The sequence below is a fragment of the Myotis nattereri genome (genome assembly GCF_964212035.1).
Source record: "Myotis nattereri genome assembly, chromosome: X".
Lineage (NCBI taxonomy): Eukaryota > Metazoa > Chordata > Mammalia > Chiroptera > Vespertilionidae > Myotis > Myotis nattereri.
The window spans coordinates 123,732,355-123,738,354 of record NC_138078.1 but is presented as its reverse complement, the minus strand read 5'-3'; the positions used below and the strand labels follow the sequence as shown (position 1 = coordinate 123,738,354).

The 6,000-nt window shown below is 44.0% G+C and overlaps 1 protein-coding gene across 2 annotated transcripts in view; it reads left to right on the top strand.

The window, feature by feature from the left end:
• Positions 1 to 3,498: 3,498 nt before the first annotated feature.
• MOSPD1 (motile sperm domain containing 1) overlaps positions 3,499 to 6,000 on the top strand; it is a 43,231-nt gene continuing 40,729 nt past the window's right edge. Inside the window, exon 1 of one of the 2 annotated variants that reach the window (XM_081115036.1) lies at positions 3,499 to 3,619. The gene's annotated coding sequence lies outside the window, so the exon portion shown is untranslated. The remainder of the gene's footprint in view (positions 3,620 to 6,000) is intronic. The other variant, XM_081115037.1, reaches the window with a different exon arrangement.

Sequence of the window (6,000 nt, the reverse complement as noted above, 5' to 3'; positions counted from 1 at the left end):
GTCTGACCTGCAAGGGAAGTACAAGCTTTGGTCCTTTTGCAATGCTCTGCTGCCTAACCAGTTTGTGTTTTCAAAATGACATGTGGCTGGGTCAAGATGGAGATGACCTAGTAAAGGGAGGGTGGTTGTTGTATTAGGCATGACTAGGAGGCTTTATGGGCCTACTAAGGGCCTCAGATGCTGTGGAGTTGAAGGATTTCATTTCATCCAGTTGTATTGATGTTTTTTCTGGATCAGGCATGGGTGCTGGCAGCTGAGGAATTCATTGTCTAGGTAGGAGGGAAAGGAAGACATATGTGTGGCTAGTGATGATGTAAGTCAGGAAGCATTGCAAAGCAGAATAAGCAACATTCTATGGTGATGGAGCAGGAGTCATGGAAGTCCCATTTGTTTATTTTTGCTTTTGCTTCTCTTCCTCAAGGGGACATTTTAAAAAAAGATATTACTCACACTGATGTCAAATGATTTACTACCTATGTTTTTTTCCTAGGGGTTTTATGGATTCAGGCTTTACATTAAAGTCTTTAATCCATTTTGAGTTTATTTTTGTATATGGTGTAAGAAGAGTGATCCAGTTAAATTTCTTGCATATATCTGTCCAGTTTCATGATACCACAAGCTACTGAATGGGAAAATATTTTTTCAAATGATATATCCAATAAGTCAATTTCCAAAATATATAAGGAACACATGAAATTCAATAACAAAAAATAAATAAATAATACAATCCAAAAATTGGCAGAGGACATGAAGAGCCTTTTCTCCACAGAAGACATATAGATGGCCAACAGATGTGAAAAGATGCTCAACATCACTAATCATCAGGGAAATGCAAATCAAAAGCACCATGAGATATTTCCACCTCACATGTCAGATAGCTATCATTAATAAATCAACAAACAACAACAAAAAACCAACAAACAAGTGTTGCCTATGATATGGAGAAAAGGGAATCCTTGTGCACTATTGGTGGGACTGCAAATTGGTGCAGCCACCGTGGAAAACAGTATGTAGAGTCCTCAAAAAACTAAGAATAGATCTACCATAGTACCCAGCAATTCCACTTCTGGTACTTATCTGAAGAAAACAAAAACACTAATTTGAGAAGATATATGCACCCCTGTGTTTATTGCAGCATTATCTTTAAAAGCCAACATATGGAAGCAACCTAGGTGTCCATTGATAAATGAATGGATAAATAATTGAATAGTATGCAGCTGTAAAAGAATGAATTCCTGCCATTTGCAATAACATGGATGAACCTAGAGCAGCCGTGGGCAAATTACGGCCTGCGGGCCGGATCCGGCCCGTTTGAAATGAATAAAACTAAAAAATAAAAAAGGACCGTACCCTTTTATGTAATGATGTTTACTTTGAATTTATATTAGTTCACACAAACACTCCATCCATGTTTTTGTTCCGGCCCTCCGGTCCAGTTTAAGAACCCATTGTGGCCCTCGAGTCAAAAAGTTTGCCCACCCCTGACCTAGAGGGTATTATGCTGCTAAGAAGTGAAATAAGTAAAACAGAGAAAGACGAATACCATATAGTTTCACTTATATGTGGAATCTTAAAAAAAACACCACAAAATAAATGAACAAAAATAGACTCAGAAACAGAGACCAAAGGTATGGTTGCCAGATGAGAGGGCGTGGGAAGATGGGTGAAAAAGGTGAAGGGTAATATAATTAATAATATTGTGATAGGTTTGCACTGTGACAGATGATTACTAGAATTACAGTGGTGATCACATTGCAATATATAAAAATGTTGAATCACTATATTGTACACCTGAAAAATTATTTTAATGGAAAGCTTCACGAATTTCTGCAGGGGACATGCTAATCTTCTCTGTATTATTCCAATTTTGGTATATGTGCTGCCGAAGTGAGCACGTACACCTGAAATTAATATAACTAATATAATATTGCACACCAACTATATTTAAATTTAACAATTAAAGAAATAGCTCTCAAGGGAGATTCTGGAAGTTTATTTGAGGACATGGCATTTCCCCTGGGCCTTGAAAGATAGGTAGTATTGCAAAGACAGAGAAGGACACTGTTAAGTAGAGAAAATCTGTGAGAAAAGGCATCAGAAGCCTGAGCCCAAGGGATATTTCCTGGCAGCCCATTGCTTACATGGCCAACTGGGGAGAATTCTTTGGGCCTTATGCTTGTGGGGAGGGTCCTGTGGCAGCTGTACCTTGCTCTTCCTTTCAGAAATTAAAATTTAATTTTGATAATTCTATTTGTTTTATGGGACAGTCATAGTATTTTTAAAATATAGTTTTTTTTTTTATTTCAGAGAGGAAGGGAGAGGGAGAGAGATAGAACATCACTGGTGAGAGAGAATCTTTTATCGGTTGCCTCTTGCACTCCCCCTACTGGGGATTGAGCCCACAACCCAGGCATGTGCCCTTGATCAGAATCAAACCCGGTACCCTTCATTCCGCAGGCCAATGCTCTATCCACTGAGAAAAACCGGCTAGGGCTTGATAAATCTATTTTTAATGATACTTCAAGGGGCCTATGGTTGTTACTGACTGACCACCTTTCAAGGGGGATGATTTGAGATAGCAAACACTGGTTGGGTTTTCCCAGGCCCTCCTGTCTTTCATGGATGGCCAGTTGTTTGGGTTAGAGTATTGGGTGCATCAGAGAAGGATTACAGAGGGCCTTATATCCCATGCAAAGGGGTGTAGGTAATGCTGAGACATTGGGAAGTTTTCAGTCACCTATACATCTTAGATAAATCCCTCTGATTGCTGTCTGGGAGATGGACAAAGGCAAGAATAGAAGGAGAGAGTCCAAACAGGAGCCTGACTGAGAAAAAGGTCATGGGGCCTAAACAGCACTGAAGATGGAGTGGAGAAATTTGGTCAATAGGACACATCTTAGAGGTAGAATCAACTAGCATTTGGTACTCACTGGATCTGTGAGTGTGTGTAGGGGAGTAAGAAGCGGGAAGAGTCAAGGGTGGCTGCATAACAAGTGCAAAGGCAGATGGCACTTCTGTAAGTCTCTAGTCTCAAGGAGCATAGAGAGGAGAGAGGAGGAGAGTGAAGGGAGGGGAGGGGAGTGAAGGGAGGGGAGGGGAGGAGAGGGGAGGGGAGGGGAGTGAAGGGAGGGGAGGGGAGGGGAGGGGAGGGGAGGGGAGTGAAGGGAGGGGAGGGAGTGAAGGGAGGGGAGGAGAGGGGAGGGGAGGGGAGTGAAGGGAGGGGAGGGGAGGGGAGGGGAGGGGAGGGGAGTGAAGGGAGGGGAGGGGAGTGAAGGGAGGGGAGGGGAGGGGAGGGGAGGGAAAGGGAAGAAGAGGAAAGGAGGAAGGGGAGGGAGGGGGAGGGACTGGTTAGAGACAGAAGGAAGAAGTTTGGAGCACTGAGAAGGAAGAAACCCTACAGGCCAGGTGTCAGTAAGGAAGCCACTCCTTCAGCGCAGGCCCCGCCCCGGGCTCCACCTCTTCTTCCTTTTTCCCACCCACCTCATAACAGCAGCTCTCGTCCTAGAGGGCGAAGAGAGGTGGCATTTGAGTCCTCCGGTATCCCAGCAGGCAGTGCAGCCTAGAGACGCTGACAAAGGACTGAAGGAGCAGTCGCAGCCTTGGAGCCGGGTTTGCCGAGGTGAGAGTCCCCCACCGTCCTGTCACACACTCCTCCGACTTTGGGAAAACGTGGAAGTTACGTTGCCGAGAGACCCTGTGGAAAGAACGAGCAGTCCCCAAACCCAGAGCCTGGCTCAGTGACTGACAGCAGGGCTCCGTGGCGCCTGGATGCGGGTGGGAGGTGCAGGGAAGGAATCTAATGGGGTTCTTTCTGCTCTATCTCTCTCAATTGCCCTGCAGTACGCGGATCCCAGCCCCTAGTCTGGCCGGCTCCTGTGTGTGTTTCTCCTGCACGGGCAGAGGCAGCAGGCTCGGGAACCTTGCTGTGCTTGCCAAACAGAGTTCGGTTACCCCGGGGATGCGACTCTGGGGAGAACTCTTTGACGGATGTTTTGAGGAGAGCTGGGGGAGGGAAGTTGACTCCCTGTTCGGGGTGACACCGTCCTTGCCTTTCTTCTTTCCTCCAGCTCTACTGGTGCACTCATTGAGCAACTGGAAGGAAATCGGCGGGGTTGGAGCGAGGCGTTCTGGGGTGGCTGGAGGGAGATGAAGGTGGGGTGGAGAGGCTGGTAGGGAGAACGAACGCCTTCTTAGAATGGTGGGGGTGGGGTGTAGGGGCTATGTGGCCTGTCTGTTTCCCCCTTCCAGGACCTCTGCATGGATCCTGATGGTTGCACCAGCTGCTCGGCTGTAAACAGGCTCACATGACCTGTTTCGCTTGGAGCCGGCCTGTGTGGGGATGGGGGCTGGAAAGGCTGGGTCCGGCCAATCAGGTGGAGCTGAAGTCCTAGGACAGACCGTTTGATACTCTTTCCCCTGCCCTCCCGCCCTTAATCAGTGCTCTGCGGTTTCCCTTTCGGGGTAAAGTAACTGACATCTGTCCTCTACGGACTGTAGTAGCATTTCTGCACCAGTAGGCTCAAAGACCTCTCATATAGGGGGGTGAGGAGGCAAATATTAGATGAAAACAGTCCCAGATTTTTTACATTTGAAAGGAAATGAGATTGACGCAAACCTGAAAAATTGGATCTTTTGGATCTTGCCTAAAAAGCAGTCCTGTTCTTTAGGAATGCATTGCATTCTTAATGTGAATTCCAGACAGGGAAAAGTCTACTTTTTCAGGCAGGGCTCACATAGGGTTTAATATATTCTTTTATTTTTTAAAAATATATTTTATTGATTTTTTACAGAGAGGAAGGGAGAGGGATAGAGAGTTAGAAACATCCATGAGAGAGAAACATCAATCAGCTGCCTCCTGCACACCCCCTACTGGGGATGTGCACATAACCAAGGTACATGCCCTTGTCTGGAATCGAACCTGGGATCCTTCAGTCCACAGGCCGACACTCTATCCATTGAGCCAAACTGGTCAGGGCAATATATTCTTAATGCTGAAAATCTTGTCGACGTTTCCTAAGTGCTGGAAATCTGACTATAAGATGCGATATACAGGATATTGTATAGGCCGGAGTGGACACCAACTTTTAAATCATGGTATATTTGGTATAAAGCAGTTGGAAGTTTGGAAAATGGGGCCAAACGTGTCTTTCAAGTTGTTAATGTCTACATACCCAAACAGGATGAGAGTTTCTGAAGTACTTGAACTCTCAAAATAAGAGGTTTGCTCAAATATCAGTATATTTGAAAATGTGGAATTGTGCAAATGAGGTAGTTATGTAGATTCCCGTTACGTGTAATATATAATTAAATATAATGCACAATATTCAGTGTAATGGTACTCTTTTATAGGCAAATATAGGACATAGAACAAATAGCTTATAAAATAATGCATGTTTCTTCCCTTAACTTGTTCATGCACATTTTCTCCCCAAATATTTTTTAATGGAGCTTGTTACATTTAACTCCAATTCCTGAAAATGTAAAACAAGAAACTCCAAGAAAAGCTTCCCCATTCTCTACTAGATAAATAAAGTAAGTAATTTGCTATTATTTTTCTGTTTTTTAAAAAGTTTAAAATGGAAAATAGAGGAACTTATTTTTTATTTTAATTTTAAAAAATATATATTTTCATTGATTTTAGAGAGGAAGTAAGAGGGAGAGAGTGATAGAAACATCAATGATGAGAGAGTCATTGATTGGCTCCCTTCTGCACACCCCCTACTGGGGATCAAGCCTGCAACCTGGGCATGTGCCCTGACCAGAATCGAACCCATGACCTCTTGGTTCATAGATTGATGCTCAACCACTGAGCCATACCACCTGGGCAGAAATAGAGGAATTTAAAATCTTATCTAAAATTTAAAGGAGATTATCAGTATTGCTCTTCATCTGGTTTTGCCACCCTGTAGCATTCTGGAGAATCTTGCCCTACAATAAACAGATTAAGTGATTTGCTCTTTGAGGGCTTCCATTTCCTCATCTGTAATATGAAAGTTTTAT